At 41.0% G+C, this 20,474-nt stretch overlaps 1 protein-coding gene across 2 annotated transcripts in view; it reads left to right on the forward strand.

The window, feature by feature from the left end:
• Positions 1-20,474, forward strand: part of SLC66A2 (solute carrier family 66 member 2) — a 105,013-nt gene that overhangs the window by 59,214 nt on the left and 25,325 nt on the right. The gene's annotated exons all lie outside the window — the stretch shown is intronic.

Raw genomic sequence — 20,474 nt, forward strand, 5'->3', positions numbered from 1 at the left:
CCATCTGCCAAGCACTATCATTCTTGACCCTTTATCAATGGAGCTGTGTTTGAATTACCTCTTTCCTTACAAGATTATCACCAAAAACTTTTGCTTTGGCCAGATACAGAAACCACTTCCTGGGCCTGCTGGCCATATTCCCTTTGCTTGTTTGGCTTGGTCTAGAGGTATTCTTGGTACCTGCTGAAAGTGCTTCTCCAGTTTGGGACGTTTTCAAGGAAATGTTTACTTTGATGCTCAAGGCATCTTAGGATTGATCGTACCCTTGGCATATTTATGCATTTTGTGCATACTTGTTGCCAAGAGAAATTCTGTATCTGTGGTATCCAAGAGAAGAGGGATTTTTAAGTGCCAGACCTCAATCATGCTTTCATTTGGCTTTTCCCTTCCATATGTAATAGTGTCGTATTATGATAGCTACAACCAGGTAACCTTATGTTTTTTCTTAATTACTCTACGGGGACTGGAATTAGCAAAATCAAAGAAGTGCTTTCTATTCAAGCACAATTGTTTCTCTGTGAAGCATAGAACTGCAGATACCTTATTTTAAAATGTACAGCTTCTAGCTGGGGAAAGAGGGTGGCATTCACTGAAGAAAATAGTAATGAAAGGTATTTCACACTACCTTTAAAATAAAAAGGTATTGGTGGTGTTGGGCTGATGTGTCTGCATGTTCTGTGGCTTTTATGTAATTTGTTCCTTTCTTCCTAAAAGGCATGGCTGACATGTTTTGCATGAGATTTATGGATGGTATCAGTAACTGATAATACAGAATACTTGTTTTTAATAGATCTAATGATATTTCTTGAAATACACAAGTAGGAAGTAGCCTCCTACAATATTGTGCTGTTTGTCTTCAAGGAAGATTCATTCTCCATTAAACATTTTCTCAGAATATATTGCAATTTATGTAATTATTTTACAATGTGTATGTAGGCTGCCTAGCAATATGGGATGCCGAACTCAGTTGGTGTCTTTTGGCACTACTGCACTATTACTACTAAATGAATATGATCTGTACATAATACACAACATACACCTCTACCCCAATATAACGCTGTCGTCAGGAGCCAAAAAATGTTACTGCGTTATAGGTGAAACTGCGTTATATTGAACTTGCTTTGATCCACCGGAGTGCGCAGCCCACCCCCACCCCGGAGCACTGCTTTACCGTGTTATATTCGAATTCATGTTATATCGGGTCGCATTGTACCAGGGTAGAGATGTATTATGAAATTATTTATGTTGAGGGAACTGTTCCAAATTTGTTTCCTATGAACTTCCGCATCCCACACACCGTTATGGACATGACAAAGACCCCAGTCCTGCAAACACCTAAGCATTTATGTAGCCATACCCAGGTGAGCAATCCAATCTGACTTCAGTAGGACTACTCACATGAGAAAAGCTATGCCTATGCTTAAGTGTTTACAGGCATGGGGCCCGATTTTGTATGATTATAGTGGATACCTGTTGGAATTTTGACCGCTTACCACTTTTACATGGGATTAGCATATATACTGTCTGTCAGAGTACAAAAATCTTATTAGATTCATTAATTGCTAAAATATGGCAACAGGTGCATGTCTTTCTAAATTAGGGCCAGGTAGAGAATAGCATCTGATGTGTTAAGCATATTTCTACTTTAACAAATTATTCATTCTCTAAATTAAAACTAACAATATCTGATGAGGGGAAAATAAGCGAGGGGATAGATGAATTTTTACTTCGGCCAAAATGCAGAAGAAACTTCCTGAGTCTGCTGGGTCAGGAGTTCCCTTCTCTGATATTGTTCTGCAACAGGAATACAAGAAATGAACACTACATTGGAAGCCCTTTGGGGCAGGGACCATCCTTTTGTTCTGTGTTGGTACAGTGCCACTCCACTATGGGGTCCTGGTCCATGACTCTGGCTCCTAGCAACTATGGTAGTAATAACAGTAATTGTTTAATAAACACTTGAGGGCATTAACTGCATCCCAATAAGTGAACTCAGAGGCCGAAGATGAAGAAAGGTGTTAAAGGAAGGTATGGTTGTTAGTGAAACGTTAGTAGAGAGCAGTCTCAAGTTGCTATACTGTGTGCTCCTACTAATCTTATCTGTGCATCTCAGTTGGCTACTGTCCTCAAGCTCAATGAAAAAGGCATACAACATCTGGCACTGAGAAGGTTGGCAGGGTGGGGGATGGTAAAAAGCTGATGTAGTCATGTTTGTTATGGGCAGTAGTCAGATATGGGGAATTTGTATAAGCACTGTAGAATTATTGAGAACCAGCTGTGCAATCAGATTATATATGTATTATGGCTGATGATATTCGTGAGTCAGAGTGCAGGGACTTGAATGTATATAGATTAAAATACTGTCACTATGCCTGTCAGATCGCTCCAGCAACCAGTCAAAATGTATAGTTATGGGTCAGTGACTGTACAATAATCTTGTGTTCTGATTGGCTGAGAATGATGTAATGCCTGAAAACTTATGTAGATTCAGGTTGAAATATGTTTCAGAGTTCTGAGAATTTAATAAGGGATTTCCATGGATTCTGAGTTTGGCAAATCAATCTAAGGTGATGTATAATCAACATGCATACATCTGTATACATTTGGTACAATTTATTTAATTCTATATTAAAGATATTCTGCTCCCCACCATTTGCCACAAACAACTTATAATAAGAGCTCATCTGACTCCATGCAAGTGGTTCTTTTATTTTGGCATAAATTTTATGTCCACTCCTTTTTCTTTGTTTGTAGTAATATCAACTGTGTGCCTACCAGATAGTTACTCTACTGCAGGCTCGAGGGAGCAGAGACCAAAGGGAGATCTTAGGCTTGGGAGGAGGCAGAGAAATTTAAGTCAGGGGAGATGAATGCTGAATCATAGCCTTTCATTATAGTGAGCCAGGGCAGTGTGTCTTGACATGATGGCTCAAGGGTAAAAATTTTCCATTATTGATAAATATGGAATAAATATTTAGGACAAATGCTGACATGAAGAATAGAAAATTCCATGATGGCTCTTAAATGACTCACCAAATTTGTCTTTAAAATTAGTACTTTATAGGAACATGAGGCTCTGTTCCAACATTTAGATATTTTTGCAGAACTGAAAATCTAGACAGTATAATCCCATTAATTATTGCACTAATCTTGAGAAAGGTACCATAGCTCATAAAAAAGGCACAAGTTAATATCTATCAAGGAAATGATTACTTAATTTAATCTCTGTTCAGTGTGGGATCCTGTCAAGTCACCTGTTTTTTCCTATTATAAAAGAGTAATTTAATTGTTACTGAAGTGAATTAAATGCATGATTGATGATTATACTATAATTCATTTATTCTTTTACATCACACTGAAGAAAGCAAAAAAAGTAATCCCAGAACTTTGGAGCCCTGGAATACAGGGTTAGTCATACTATCTGCAGAAGTATGACATCTAAGAGGACAAAAGATTGTTCTTAATGCCCAAGTATAACAGATGAAGAAGTTCTAAACACTTCAGAAACTTGACATACAAAAGTTTCCATGCAGAATGTTTCTCTTCCAGCAAGAGGAGATTCTGGCTTTGTTGTTGGGTTTGATGATGTAGTGTAGTACTCCGGGCATAGTTTCTTGCCCTTATTTCAGATCAGAAAATCCGTATAGGCCCTGTGACAGAATGGCTCTCTGACCAATAATCTGTATCAGATTATGAACTCTGAGAACAGGGCCGAATTAATTTTTTGTGAGCCTGGCGCCAAACATATTTGTGAGCCCCCCCTGGAGAATGAAGGGGCCGGGGCAAGAGCACAGTGGGCAGGGTGGATTTGATTTAAATCATGATTTAACTCACTAGTCAGGAAGACTTGATTTAATCATTGATTTCTACATAAGTGCATTCTTCTTGTTATAAGCTTAATACATGTTCTTCACAACTCAGAGATAGATGCAGGTTTCATTTTTAGAAGGTACACTCTATACATTATTTTGAAAACTTTTCAGATGAGTTTTACAGCTATATCAGAAAATGAATGGTGGTTTGGTTATTTCATTTACCAAAGATAATTGAAGCAGATAGTTCACCTCCCAATGACTTCATAAAGATCTCCAGTTCAACAAGTTAATCATTAATATTTGGAGGATTTTCTTGCCAGGCTGTATTAGGAGGAGAACATCACCAGACAGACACTGAAATTGTTTTATTTAACTAAAACAGTGGCCGTCAACCTTTCAGAAGTGGTGTGCCGAGTCTTTTTGTTCATTCTAATTTAAGGTTTCACGTGCCAGTAATACATTTTAACGTTTTTAAAAGATCTCTTTCTGTAAGTCTATAATATATAACTAAACTATTGTTGTATGTAAAGTAAATAAGGTTTTTAAAACGTTTAAGAAGCTTCATTTAAAATTAAATTAAAATGCAGAGCCCCCCCAGAGCGGTGGGCAGCCCCCTGGGCAGTGTGAGTGCCACTGAAAATCAGCTTGCTTGCCGCCTTTGGCACACATGCCATAGGTTGCTTACCCCTGAACTAAAACAACAACGTTAAGTATTCTGGATTTTTTCCTCAACAGCAAATATAATATTTTAACAAAAAAACATATGTCCCTCGCTTCTCACATTTATCTACGCACTTCTTCTCCTTGTCTAGCTCTATTACACCCCCATCGATCTATTATTCATTGAACTTTTTGAAACTTTTCACTTTTAGAGAGAAGTAAGGGATTGACTCTGTGTACACAAATTTGCAGTGGGACAGTAGAGTTGAGGTCTTTTATTTCTCGCCTCTATACGTTTATTTTAAACATTTTTGCTGTTAATAAGCATGTTACCTCAGGAGACACAAATTCACAGTTTGAGAACTGCAAAATTAAGCATCTCTGATGGTATCTTCTAGACTGAGCACTGAGTCCCATTGGGTAGATAGAAAGATTAACCTAAATAATCTATATTGAAGCCTGTGGAACCCCATAAGATTGGGTACCTAGTCCATGAACTATTAGAACTCATTTACAAAACTTTTTCTTAAACATTACATGACTATATTGCCTCATACTATAGAATTATAATTTATAATCCCTATTCCATGATTAGATATAATGAACCATTATTAAAACTATCTTTAGTGCTTCACCATCCTCCTAGTGGAAAAGTTTTTCCTAATATTCAACCCAACCCAACCCCCCCCCCCCATGGCAACTTGAGACCATTACTCCTTGTTCTGTCATCTGTTACCATTGAAAACAGTCTAGATCCATCCTCTTTGGAACCCCCTTTCAGGTAGTTGAAAGCAGCTATCAAATCCCCCCTCATTCTTCTCTTCTGCAGACTAAACAATCCCAGTTCCCTCAGTCTCTCCTCATAAGTCATGTGCTCCAGCCCCCTAATCATTTTTGTTGCCTTCCACTGGACTCGTTCCAATTTTTCCACATCCTTCTTGTAGTGTAGGGCCCAAAACTGGACACAGTACTCCAGATGAGGCCTCACCAATGTCGAATAGAGGGAAATGATCACATCCCTCGATCTGCTGGCAATGCCCCTACTTATACAGTCAAATATGCCATTGGTCTTCTTGGCAACAAGGGCACACTGCTGACTCATATGCAACTTCTTGTCTACTGTAACCCCTAGGTCCTTTTCTGCAGAACTGCTGCCTAGCCATTTGGTCCCTAGTCTGTAGTATTGCATGGGATTCTTCTGTCTGAAGTGCAGGACTCTGCACTTGTCCTTGTTGAACCTCATCAGATTTCTTTTGCCCAATCCTCTAATTTCTCTAGGTCTCTCTATATGCTATCCCTATCCTCCAGTGTATCTAGCACTCCTCCCAGTTTAGTGTCATTTGCAGACTTGCTGAGAGTGCAGTTCATGCCATCCTCCAAAGTATTAATGAAGATATTGAACAAAACCGGCCCCAGGACCAACCCTTGGGGCACTCCACTTGATACCGGCTGCCAACTAGACATAGAGCCATTGATCACTACCCATTGAGCCCAACGATCTAGCCAGCTTTCTATCCATCTTATAGTCCATTCATCCAGCCCATACTACTTTAACTTGCTGGCAAGGTTACCGTGGGAGACCGTATCAAAAGCTTTGCTAACGTCAAGAAGTAACACATCCATTGCTTTCTCCCCCATCCACAGATCCAGTTATCTCCTCTTCTGAAGGCAATTAGGTTAGTCAGGCATGACTTGCCCTTAGTGAATCAATGTTGATTGTTCCTGATCACTTTCCTCTCCTCTGAGTGCTTCAGAATTGATTCCTTGAGGCCCTCTCCATGATTTTTTTCCAGGAACTGAGGTGAGACTGACTGGTCTGTAGTTCCCCTGATCCTCCTCCTTCTCTTTTTTAAAGATGGGCACTAAATTACCCTTTTTCCCATCATCCTTTTTCCAGTCATGCCTAACTTGGAAAATCTGTTCCATAAAGGCTCAGTGGGAGAGTTAAGGTATTGTATTAGATCAGGCTACAATTCAGTGAGATGTGAAACTGGGGAAAAAGGAGAACTAGAAGAAAATGCTTATTTTTGCCTCTTCTGTAGCAATACTACTGGGGTTACTGGAATTACCCTGTAAAATAATCATAACTCACTGAAGAAAAACAGTCTGTATTCATTGTCTCTCAAGCCATGGGAGCCAAGAATTGCAAATTTTGATACACGTCTCACTATAAGAGTAATATTATAATGAGGTATAACATAGCTATAAGCCAGTTTATAAGCTGCCTTACATCTGAGAGCTGTCTAATATAGTAGGTTCAGTACATATAGCTGTTCTTCTTTCCCCCCAAAAAAAAAAAAATCTGAGGCATGTGTCTCCTCGGATATCTATATCTCCCCCAAATTTGTCTTACCATCTTGTTCTGAAAATCTAAAATAAACCGCATTTCTCAGTGGGAGATGAGATTTGTTTTGTGGGATGTGGTTTTTTTTGTTTTTTTTTTGGTCTTTTTTTGGGTACAGTGCAGCTGTTCACACCATCTATCTTCCATTTACAGACAGAGGGCGTCCGTATCTTCCTTACATCAGCGTAAACATTTCTGACTTCAGTGGCTTAACCACTGTTTTACATTGGTCCAGAGACTTTTGGCTCTGGTAAAATCGTTAGTTTGACCCCTGGAAAGGTTATTGTGAGTTGAGGGATTTTTAGTCTGTATTTATATCACTTCAGGCATGTACTTTAAAGAACAGTTGTAAAAGGACCATTTTAATCGCCAAGTACCAGGCTGGTGTTGAAGAATGGGCTGCAATTATGAATGAGGTACACTGACAGAACAGGATGAGTAATGGTGAGCAGATGCATTTTTGGCAGCGCACACAGGGAATCTGATGCCTGAGCTTGTCTGCTTTGAATTTGTGTTTTTTTAATTTTATTTTTTTTGTGCTGATCTAAACAAATTAGAAAAACCTGAAGCTAGGAATTTTCAATGAGTTGAAATAGACTTTGGTCTCTGGATAATTTCTGACTACAGCTGACAGGGAATCAATCTGAAAATGACATCACTATCTTCTTTTATTTTAAAGGGAATTTTAGACTAAAAATAAAATATTGAAAATAACACCAGCATATTAACCTTTGCTACATCTTCAGGAATTATTCTCTCTGTAAAACAAACCAACTGTGCATATGTACAGTACCTTAGTTCTGGATTAACAGTGAATTAATTTAGTTCCAATGGAAGTGATGCTGGCTTCATCTTCATTGGACACCTCAGCAGAAGCACAGAAATGCAATAAAATTGGTGCTGCAGGATTGAAATGTAAAAAGAAAAAAAAATCCCAACCTTAAATCAGTAACGTAATGGCAGTTTTAAAGTTTTAGGAAGTAGGTAAGAGCAATATTGGCTTACATTTTCTAACCCCCGTTTCTGATTGTCACTAAACACAAGAATAGGAATTAAATGAGAATTTCCCATTGTCTGCAGGATTGAGGCCTAAATGGGAATTTTCCTTTTAAATATGGCAAGATTATTTCTTTTAAAATATTGAGCATGTCTAAAACCAGAGATTGCTAGGAAGTCAGCGTCTTCCTATCTCAGTGCTCAAAAACGTTGCTATTCCAAGAGGCAAGCAACAGCATTAGGGTTCTCCCCTTTGCAAACCAGCCAGGTTGTAAAATGAATACTGTATGACACTGAAAAAAACCAGGATTTCCACTTTACCAAAGATACAAAGAATTTGTTACTATATCTCCATCAATTTGCAACATACTGCATTTTAAAATAACGGCCTTGTGATTATCATCGTGATTTAAGCAGCTGCTACTATGAATTACTAGGGATTGAAAAATAATGGTTCTTAAATAAGGCCAGAAGAGACCATTGTGGTGATCTAGTCTGATTTCTGGCATTATACAGGCCATAGGACTTCTCAGAATTAACTCCTGTTTGAATTAGAATATACCCCGCCTCCCTTCACCTCTTTGTTAAGCTAAATAGATTGAACTCCTTGAGTCTGTCTCTATAAACCATGTGTTTTTTTCTATACTTTTAATCATTCTTGTGGCTCTTCTCTGGACCCTCTCCAATTTATTAACAGCCTTCCTGAATTGTGTACACCAGGACTGGACACACTATACCAGTAGTGGTCGCATCAGTGCCAAATACAGAGATAATTTACCCTCCTAGTCGAGATTCCCCTGTTTATACATCCAAAGATTGCATTAACCTTTTTGGAAACAGTGCTGTAATAGGAGCTCATGGTCAGCTGATTATCCACTAAGTCTTCAAGAGTGTCTGCTTCCTAGGATAGAGTCCCCCATCCTGTAAGTATGGCCTACCTTCTTTGTTCCCAGATGTAGTACTTGATGCTTGGCCATATTAAAATGCATATGGTTTGCTTGTGCTCAGCTTATCAAGCAATCCAGATTACTTTGTATCTGTGACCTGTTCTCTTCGTTATTTATCATTCTCCTAATCTTTTTGTCATTTACAGACTTTATTAGTGATGATTTTCTGATTATTGATAAAAATGTTAAGTATAGGACCAAGAACAGATTCCTGCAGGACCTCATTAAAAACAAATGTGCTTTATTGTGATGATTCCTTGCTGACAATTGTATTTTGAGATCCTTCAGTTAGCCAGTTTTTAATCCATTTAATGTGACATGTTCATTTTGTATCATTGTTTTTTTAATCAAAATGTCATGAGTCAAATGTCTTACAGAAGTCTAAGTATATTACATCATCACTGTTACCTTTATTGACCAAACGTGTAATCTCATCAAGAAAAGATACCAAGTTAGTTCAACAGGATCTGTTATCCATAAACCCATGTTTTGGCATTAACACTGGTCTACAATTTTTGAGAAGTCGTCTGCCTCAGAGATAAAATGTGATATTTATTATGTATTTTGATGTGCTGAATTCAAATATGACAATTAAAATAACTGATTGGCTACTGTTTCTAAGATATTTAAGTTTTTACATTTTATGTCTATGTATATTGTGTAAATTGTAAACCTAGGTCTTTTCATGTGTTTATGGTTGCTTTACATGATAATATTTCACCTGTCCTGTTTATGTAACACTTTAAAAATCAGCAAAAGGGTTATATAAATAAAATTTATTATGAAACAAAAGGCAAAAAACTATTATGTACATAGTTTAGTCCTATTCAGTGTCTACTCGGCGCTTCTTGGCTTTTCTTGTATTCATTAAATGGAGCATCTCTTGTCACTGTCCAGCAATAGTCTGCAAGCATTGATGGGCTCCATTTGCCCTGATAGCCTGCCAGGAGATTCCACTGCTGTAGTCTGGAGACCAACAGCTCTGCCTTACTCTTGGGTAGTTCCAAATCCCTGACAAGGTCAGTTCACCTTGTGTTATGAGGTGTGGTTCAGAGGAGGAGGATGGGAGAAAATGTGGGTCCTGTGACATTGATGGTTCAGGACCAGAAGTTTCATCCTCTTTCTCTTCCTTGTCTGACTCAAGTGAGAATGATTCTGGTGCATCAGGAACCGGCAGTCCTTCTTCATGGGGTACTGGGTGTATAGCTGATGGAATATTTGGATAATGCACAGTCCACTTTTTCTTCTTTGACACACCTTTCCCAACTGGAGGCACCATGCAGAAGTAACAGTTGCTGGTATGAAATGTTGGCTCTCTCCAAATCATTGGCACTGCAAAAGGCATAGATTTCCTTTTCCTGTTCAACCACTGGCAAAGATTTGTTGCACAAGTGTTGCAGCGTATGTGTGGGGCCCACCTCTTGTCCTGATCTCCAATTTTGCAGCCAAAATAAAGGTGATAGGCTTTCTTAACCATAGTGGTTATACTGCACTTTTGTGATGCAAAAGTCACTTCACCACAAACATAGCAGAAGTCATCTGCACTGTTCACACAAGTACGAGGCATCTCTGCTCACTTTGGCTAAACAGAAATGTGTCCCTTTGCAAAATCAAACACTGACAAATAAGAGAGCACGACACTGTATGATTTCTAGAGCTGATATAGGGCAATTTGTTCAGCAGAGTGATGTAAGCTTCGTTATGATTGCATCATCCATGACTTCTAGGAACAACATGATGCAATTCATATCATGTATGATGCAATACCAGCTTCAGATTGCATCATTCATTGTTTTGCCTAAAAAGCAAGTACTGTCCAAACCCAGTCATAAATTTATTCATAGATCCAGTCAAAGATATATTTTAGTCATTTCTGGTTTAAATTGAGATCCCTTCCCTTTATAACTCACTTATCCTCCGCCATTCCCAAGTCAAGGGTCGTATATACTGACCCAATAGCATATCTTGAAAACTAGAGCCAATCAACAATTTTAAGCATCATTTTCATTCTCGGTGACCCAGAATTAGTAAAGTTGGATTACATTTATTTCAGAAGCATTTTGGCTGTAGAGCAGTTTTATCTTTCCCTCCTTTTAATTCTTTATTAATCAAATCCCATATCAGTGGTTACATTATTTTGCCCCGTTATCAATGTCAGGATAACAGACCTATAATTACCCAAGTGTGATTTGGTTTATCCGGTAACTTCTGCCCCTTGCTGGAGGCATCGGTGTCCAGATATCTCTCTGCTCAGGCTCGGTTACTAACAACATTTTCTAGGCTCAGAGGCCATACAGCCTCCTAGCATCAGGGCCAGGACTGACTGTGAGGAGAGGGCATCCCCTACTCAGCTCCAACCCTGCTCCCTGCAGCGCAGACCCCCCCCCCCAGCACTGCCCTGGGGCATTGGGGCCAGCACAGACCAGTTGGGAGTCGGCAGGCCAGTTAAGAAGGCTTGTCTGTTTCTTATCAGGGGAGTGTTGGGTGAGACTGGACAGAGGAGGAGCACCTCATTGCTGGCCCAGAACCCCTGGGCCAGGTCAGGGCCTTGCCTTCAAGTGCTGAAACTAAGTGCTTGCCTTTCGATTTATATCTTAAAGGGGCAGATGCCAAATTGAGTGTTTTATTTGACTGTGTAGAGACCAAAGCTGAGCTTATGGCATGGGACACCCTGCTCCAAGCAGGCAGCCAAAACTTTTGGGCTAAAGCAAGAAGCTCCTGCACAGCCATGCTTGGCACCTTAGGAGGTGCTACAGAGCAGTCCCACCAATGACTCCAGATCATCTCATTTACCCTCTTTAAATATTGGCACGATATTAGCTTTCTTCCAGTTTTCTGGAGCTTCCTTGGTGTTCCAGGAGTTATTGAAAATCAACATTAACAGTCCAGTGAGCACCTTTCCAACTCTTCTAAAGTTCTCAGATACAGGTTGTCAGGACTGCTGATTTAAAAATATTTAACACTAGTAACTTCTGTTTAACATCCTTCTGAGTTATGATTGGAATAGAAAGTGTTCAATCATCAGATGATATGAAACATAATCTTTTTACCAAACACAGAACAGAAATGTTTATTGAACACTTTGTCAATTTCTCCTTTTCAATCTAGTTTTATATAATGAGAATTTCTCCTTTTCAATCTAGTTTTATATAATGAGAATCTCAGCTTCCAAGCGATGGCATAATATAATCTCTAACTGTAGTAATTCTTGAAACAGCAGCTGCTAACATGTTAAAGCTGAAGTGGAAAAATCAAGATACTAATCAGAATGATGTGGATCTACAAGTTGAAATCTTCTGACCTGGCAGGGCAAAAAATGCTCCAAAGTCAGTTCCAATGCTTCCAGGACCAAAGAACATTTAAAAACATGGTTCATGGACTAGTGGCATGAAGAAGAACTGCAGTTTTCAATTGAACAGGTAGGAGCTGGCTACAGAAAAGACAGTGTCAAATTGAGACATCAGAGTTTCAGCGATGAGCATAAATGGAAGTAGCTGTATCAGTGCAGAGTATTATTACTACTACTTCTACTATTACAACAAGTGTCTTATGTAGAATTCCTTCAAATCCATCATTGAAGTCAAGATACACTACATCATCTGTCTTTTTCCTTTGTCCCCTAAGTTAGCCCATATTGGCTAATACCTTGTTTTCCTCAAAGTACCTACAAATTGCTTGCTCTAACTGTTCTAGTAATTTACTAGGTGTTAACGTTCAATGTATGCATCTGTATTTCCTTCAGTGTGTTTTACCCTTCTTCAAATAATTAACATTTAACATTTTTCATTCTCCTGGGACTTCCAGCGTTCTCCATGATTCTTCAAAAAATAATTGTCAGTGCTTCTGATATTTCAGCTATGTGAATGGTAACCTGGCATTCTTGAACATGTACCTTCATCATTTTGCCTAGTGACCTTTTCCTTTCCTTGTTAGGTATTATGGCACCAATTATCTGGTCTACAGTTATCCTTTTCAGTGAACACTGATTATAAAATAGCTATTAAGTATTTTGATCTTCTCCTGTTTCATCTGTTGATTGCTTTCATTGCTCGTTCAGAGTACTTCTGTTGACAGTCTAGTCATGTATATTATCCCACTCTAGCTCCATAATGTCAACCAAATCATAGATGTATTTTAAAAAAAGTCTTTCTTCCATCTCATGCCTCCATACATCTGGCAGTAGTAGTGTTTTGGGGTTTATTTGTTTTTGTATATCCCTTACTTGCACTACCTTCCCATGGTTTATGGCCTTCATGATGTTGGTGAGGAAGGTCTGGTATAGTGTTCTGAATGCCAAGATTTGAGACACAGAAATTCCTGGGTTCTAATTGCAGCTATTAAATCGACCCCCTCTGTGACTTTTTAGTCAGGTGGCTTAGTGTCTCCCTGTACCTTATATTTTTTTCCCCATCTGCAAACTGGAAATAATACCATAATTAAATGTTGGTGAAATGCTTGGAGATCCTCCAGTATAAAGGCTTTGTACACTATTTGTCTCTCTCTGTTAAACAGTGGTTTGGTGCAACAGTCACTGAGAAACTTTTAATAGAACTTACTGTGGCTACAAAAAATATAGTAGCAAATGGTGAGCTGCGGGAGTCTTGGGGGGAAAAAACCCATTAACATAAAAGGATTTTTAACTTTGTTTTAAGATGTTTATTTCCTAGACCAAATTTCAGTGCTATGACAAAGCTTGAATTTGTGACTTCCTGCCACCCTTAGTGGTTCTAATACCAATGGGAAGGGTGGAGGGGGACTGACCCTTTGAATATGGTAGGCTTGGGTTCCTCCCCTCCCCACTGAAAGAATCATTTCAGCAGAAATAATATCCAGCATATTCAAACTGATTGGGCTGACAGAAGGGGCATACTCTACTGTATCTTCTGTGCATGCAAAATAAGCACGGAGTATGCCCTAAAGAGATGTTGGTAGAAAACTGTCTGAATCTGATTTCAAGGAGCATATGTTTCTCCCCTCTTTCAACAAAATCTGTGGTTTGTCTACCACTTGCTCTGCTCCGTTTGCAACTTCCTGCCGCGGCCTAACTTAATACCTAAACTGTGGCCAACCCAGGCCCTCTCAGAGGTCTAGAGAGGCCCAGGCCACTTCCAACTTCTGAAGCCCCTAGCCATAATAAAAATAAAAAAATGACGACACATAGTCTAATCTTGCCCTGTCAGATCTCATATATTTTTATTAATATTTATAAACATCTTAAACTCTTTAATATGACAAAATCTATATCAGCTAACAAAAAAATTGTCTCTTAACAAAACACATCTCTTATTTGCTTAAATTTGCAGCTCTAAGCTGAATGTGTGTGTCACATTTTGGTCCTGATAAGAATGTGCATAAAAACAAGTTGTGAAACTCATCAAATGCCAAAAAATTAACAAATGTCTAAATTTGAGGCTCCATTTGAGCTTGAGGCCCAGACCAAGTGGCCCTCCTAGCTCCCCCTCTGATTGGCCCTGGGCGCGCCTACTTCCATGCTGGGGGTCATTGCATTGCTCTTCTCTGTCTGCATGCTGCTGCCACTGCCCTCCTCCCTCCCCATTACATTCTCAGTGCTCTAGAATGAGGCCACAGAGGACTCCAGGAAAAAAAACAGCGTGAAAATGGGAAGCCACCCTCTTCTCATGCTACTACCTCTACTACAGGTGAGAGAGCTACAGTCTCTTCTTGCCACACTTGAGGCCTGGTCTGCGCTGAAAAGTTACATCGGAATAGCTACTGGCCACTTGTCTGGGGGGGCTCTGCATTTTATTTAATTTTAAATGAAGCTTCTTAAACATTTTTAAAACCTTATTTACTTTACATACAACCATAGTTTAGTTATATATTATAGCCGTATAGAAAGAGACCTTCTAAGAATGTTAAAATGTATTACTGGCAAATGAAACCTTAAATTAGAGTGAATGAATGAAGACTCGGCACACCACTGCTGAAAGGCTGCCGACCCCTGGTGTAGACAAACTCCTTGTCAACTTTCAGCACACCCCTAGTTGCCAGAACTGTCTCTTATACTGCAGCCCTTTCCACACCTGGGATATCTCCACTTCTCCCTGCCTTCAGTGAGAACCTTTGGGGGTTTGATTCAGAAATCCATAGCAAATAACGTCTTTCTTAAGCAGCCAACCTTCCCAAATATTCAAAGGCTTCTATAGAACACAGATAAATAAAACCAAACTTTGAGATTTACTTACACACACACACACACACACACACACACACACACACACACACACACACACACACCACACACACACACACACACACACACACACACACACACACACCATGCATGTTAGATTTGGTCAAAATGTTCCCAGCTGGTAGGTCACATAAAAACTTTTGTGTTGTTTAGCTAAATTATAGGAGGAGTTGGTCAAAACTGGGCTTATAATGGAAGGCTAGTAAAAAACAGCTTCTCTTTTAAAGACTTCCTTCTTCCCTCAATACTTAAACTCTGGAATTCTGAAACAGTTGTGGCTTCATAAGCCTACAAATACCAATGCACGTTTTACAAACCTTGCTTGTTCTGCCAATGGTCAATGCAATTACTTGTGTGAGTAAGACTGCAGATAGAATACTTCAATCAGTTCTAGCTCCTCATTACCAGGAAGATGTATGTACACTGTAAAGGAATTCAAGACAGAGCAACAAAAATGATAAAAAGAACAGGATTACTTGTGGCACCTTAGAGACTAACAAATTTATTTATTAAAAAATATAGTCTCTAAGGTGCCACAAGTACTCCTGTTCTTTTTGCGGATACAGACTAACACAGCTGCTACTCTGAAAAATGATAAAGGCGCTGGAGGGACTGACTGACTGATTAAAGTTGGAAAAAAAATGCTTAGCTCAGTGACAGCATGGGAGAAGGGGTGGCATAAGTCTGTGGATATCTGAAGGGTGTGAAAGGCAGGGATGGAGAAGAATTGTTTTAGCATGGTGCTAAGGGTTATAACTTGGAGTAAGGTATGAAATACATTGTTTAAGTAAAGGGGAATATAAGCTAATTGTCAAGGAAAAACTTCCTGACATAGATCTGCTACATTGTGGAGTAGTCTTTTAAGGGTTGTGGAAGCCCCATCCCTTCAGACACTTATCCTAGACTGGATAAGCCCCTAAAAATAGACTGTAGGGAGCAACCTTGCATTGGTAGGAGGATGTTCTACAGCCTAGCAGGTCTTATCCATCTCCAGTTACTATGGCTGCTAATGCTGAACCTTCAGACACATATCGGGTTACTACATGGAGAAATTATTAGTATTTTGCTTTGATAGTTTGATTTTTGTTTTGTTGTTATATTCGCAGCAGGGACTCCTTTTTCTGGTTTTGTGGAGAGCCCAGCACTGATTGGGCTGTTTGGGTGCTACTATAATGCAAATGAATATTCAGTAACAATAATTTGCTTACTGATCATTCCCTGGCTTGGTATCTTGTGACAAAACAATATCTCCTGATTTCTATTTAAAATTGGGAACTTTGGATTTTATCACAGGAAAAGGTATAAACTTGCTGTGTTGCTGCCGCTACAGATTTTTTTTTTTTTTTAGGTACTGAGTTCCATTTTTAAGCCCTTGAAGTCTGTTTTGCTTAAAGATCTTTCCTCTGTCCTGATTTATGTTCTCTTTACTGCCAGTTCGCAAGTGTGTTTTGGTAAGTGCAGTTGTATGTATTATTGCCATGTAATCACAAAGGTTTCAAGAAGCAGGTGAATCTCATTTCAGGTAAAAATCGAATTTTATTTCCAGATTGTTAGGTGATTGCAAAGGAGTCTTAAAGTTGGCCCCTGTGTGTTTGCTCCTATTCTACACACAGTTGTGTTTGGAAATTTGTATTTCTCCAATGTTTTCTTAAAATGTACAAAAACATTTAGCTGAAGGATGTGATTGATGCATGAGAAGTAAATGACTATAATTATATTCTTAGATTGTGCTCCATGAGAAACCAGCTTTTTTATGGAGCTACTTAAGACCACTGGTCCAAGACAGTGTAGGAAATATTAATGCTAGACCTAGAGATCCAGCTGTACTTTGTATATGTTGATCTCAGCAGCAATTGCAGCTTTAAATCATTACAATATTAAAACATGGGCCGACTGTTCATTGGGTTATCAGAATAAAGTGAAGGCACATGTGTATTAAAATGAACTCACTTAAGTTGGCTGATGGGCCTAAGAAAATTTCCTACTATAAATCCCTGTTTTTTTAAGGGGGAAAGGGAATTGTTAAAAATCTGTGTAATAATGTGTTGGAGCCTGGGGATACAAAACTTGGGCTCAAGAGCAGGTTACTTTCTTTTTTATTAAAATCTTTAAATGCCTTATGCTTCAAACTGGATAGGATTGCAGACTCAAATGGTTAGAATGTTATTGGAGTTGGGTGTTTCTTTTGCATTATTTATCCCCATAAAAAGTGGCCAAATTATTAATAGTTGAAAATGTACCTCTGCAGTGCACTTCAGTGGGTAGCGCGCAGTAGGTTGTATGGACAAGTCACAGCCATTTATGCTCTAATCACTAAAGTCAAGAAGCAACTCACAGGAAATAGTTCTGTTCCTGGAGCTGCCACTGACTCTCTGTGTGGCCCTTGGATAAATAGCCACTCTGTGCCTTAGTTTACCTACTTGTGAAATGAGTATAATGTTGATCTATTTCACTGGGGTGTTGAGGCTCATTGGTTACACTTACACAGCAACTTTCAATCAATGATTTCAAGTTGCTCTACAAAATAGTATCTATTATTACAGCTTCCAAAGGAGCCTTTGCAACATACTGTGTCAAAGATCCTTCACCGTGACAGACTGTAACACCTGTCTTTTATACAATAGGGCGATCACGTAAGAGCACGTGGTAAAAAAGTAAGATATTTAAAAATTAATATTATGTAGGAGTGTTCTATATACCGTATGAGCAAAACTAATTCAATCTGGGACATTTTGTTATATGAACAGTCCACTGCAGAATGGTTACCCAATCTGTGTTTTTATGTGTACACCACAGAGCTGTGTGAATAATTGATTTTTCAGTTTACTGGCTGTATTGACAAATCAGGAAAAACTTTTGGCAAACTGAAAAGTCTTTAGTTGGTTTATTATTTATTTAGTTATGGTGGAACAAAGCATTTTGTTCAACCTGAAAAAAAATGTTTCTTTTTCTTTTTGAGCTTTACATTTTTTTTCATTTAAAAAAAAACAAAAGAAATATTTTGATTTCTTTGGAGGAGGGAAGATTTTTTTTTTTTTTTAGGTTTTTTGACCAAAACAATTCAGCAAATGCATCATGAATTCACAAACCTGAATTTGCATTTTTCAGAGGAAAATTTTACCTTGAATTAGTACACTATCAAATAGTGCTGAACCCCTTTGCAACAGCCCACTCTAGGTGGTGGTGGTAGGAGTTGTAATAACAATAAGAAATAGACACTCACTTGAAAATGATGGAAAAGTATGTGCATGTATCTGAGTAGCTGTAATGTATTGGCTTAACTCCTTTTTCATAATTATTCCCCCTTCCCCTCCGTTTGTATTTTGTGGCTGCATAAAAGAAATATAAAATAAACATCTGACACAACTACCTTGGAGTGGTGCATCTCTCTGAATTTTTTTGCCGAACAAGCAGAATGCAGCATTCTTCTTCGAGTGGTTGTTCATGTCCATTCAAAGTAGGTATGCACGCAGCGTGCACGCTAGCCAGAAGATTTTCCCCTAACAGCATCCGTAGGGTCAGCCCAGGCGCCCCCTGGAGTGGCGCCATGATGGCACCCTATAAAGGGGCCCGCCGACCCTCCACCCCCTCAGTTCCTTCTTACTGCCAGTGATGGCTAGCTGGAACTTCGCTTGCATAGCAATCTGGCAGTGTCCTGTCCGTACCGTTTAGTTCGTTTATCCAGTTATATAGATAGAACTTTGTATATAGTTTTTGTAGTTGGGGGGGGTCCCCCCCCCACAGTCTTTGTCGCCCTCTGGGGCATGCCCAGGTCCCCCAGGTTCAAACCCTGTGGGAAATTCATGCCTAAGAGTGACCCGCACTCTGTGTGCTTGAGGTGCCTCGGAAAGAGCCACCAAAAGGACCGGTGCTCTTATCTGTAGAGGCTTCCACCCGCGAACTCTTAAGGACAGGGCTCAAAGACTTAGAGTCCTCCTGATTGAGGCAGCCCTGCAACCACCCTCGGACCCAGAGCCGGCCGAGGCGGGCCCCAGCACGTCGTCCTCGGTGCCGAGTGCCCCGGCACTGGCATCAGGAATTAGGGCCCAGCCCAAGTCATCCAAGACCCGGCACCGGGCAGAGTCGGGTCATAGAAAGTCAGCCTCAGTGCGGCACCGCTCACCTTCGGCGGTGCCCACCGAGAGAGAAGCCGGTGAGGGATCGGTCTCCCCACCAGGACCCGAGGCCGACTCTGCCAGTGGGGCTAAGTGGACAGGCTGGGCTACAGCCCCCCGAGGTTCCATCAACTCCCGCACCGCAGAGAGGGCGGTCGAGTCCGGACCAGCTCAATTCTCCAGGCCTCAGTGGAGACATATGCCCTCTGTCGATGCCGGAGGCGTTCGAGGCGGCATCAGACCTGATGGGTCTCCCGACACCGACCTCCCCGCATCGTAGGGAGTTGCCTACTGCGGTCTGCCCACCAGTACAATCTAGAGGCAAGCCGGCCATGCTATTGCCTCCCTCCCCGCACCGGACCAGAAGAGAGGCTCCCCGCCGCCTCGGCACCGCTCACCTTCGGCGCCGGGTGCTGCTGCCGCCCCCCCCCCCCCCCCGTCTTCATACTCAGACCTCAGACTCAGAGGCGGACTCCTATCGCTCCAGCAGGTCACGGAGCAGGAGATCAATGTCGGGGGCGAGCCACCAGGGTTACCTGCAGTGGCAGCAACAATGGCAGCCGCCCTCGCAGTGGCCGTTTTGGACTCCCTGAGCCTACCATGAGTCAGTAGGCCAGGCGTTTGGCCTTCGGTCACGATCGGCTTCGGTGTCCTCGACGTCGGTGGCCCCGGCGCAGCTGCCTACCCCCCTGGCACCGTCGCCAGACAGGGATGTGCCTTCGTCAAGTTCAGCACCCCCTAACCGGGCAGCGGCACCGGCAGCGGCTTTAGTTCGGGCTCCGTCGGCACCGCATGATACGCCAAGTTGCTCGCTGGCGACCCTGGTACCAGCCGCGGTGCCGCATTTGGACTCGGAACCGGCACTGCAACTTCAATACCATGTGCCGTAGGACCTCGAGGAGCCGCATGCACCAGAGGAAGGTCTGCTCCATGTAATTTCCTTGTCTTCCTCCCCGGACGAAGCGGTCTCGGGCACAGCTGTGGCACCGGCACTGGAGGATACCCGAATCCTCCAACAACTGCTCCAGCGAGCAGCTCAGAGCCTCGCAATCCAAGCTGAGGAAATCTAGGTGGACGCGGACCCTGTAGTGGACATCCTGGCCCCCTCAGGGCCACCCAAGGTAGCCCTTCTGCTGATAAAGATGATAGCTGATACGTCCTGCACCCTATGGCAGACACCAGCCTCATTGGTCCCTACTGTCCAGAGAACGGAGCGATGCTACTTCGTCCCCTCTAAAGGGAATGAACACCTGTACACCCACCCTCCCCCGGACTCAATGGTAGTAGATGCGGCTAACCAGCGGGAGCGTCAAGGGTTCCAGGGGTAAACGCCAAAGAGCGGAGACACAAAGAGACTTGAGCTGTTTGGCAGGAAAGTGTACT

The sequence above is a fragment of the Gopherus evgoodei genome, chromosome 2 (genome assembly GCF_007399415.2).
Source record: "Gopherus evgoodei ecotype Sinaloan lineage chromosome 2, rGopEvg1_v1.p, whole genome shotgun sequence".
Classification (NCBI taxonomy): domain Eukaryota; kingdom Metazoa; phylum Chordata; order Testudines; family Testudinidae; genus Gopherus; species Gopherus evgoodei.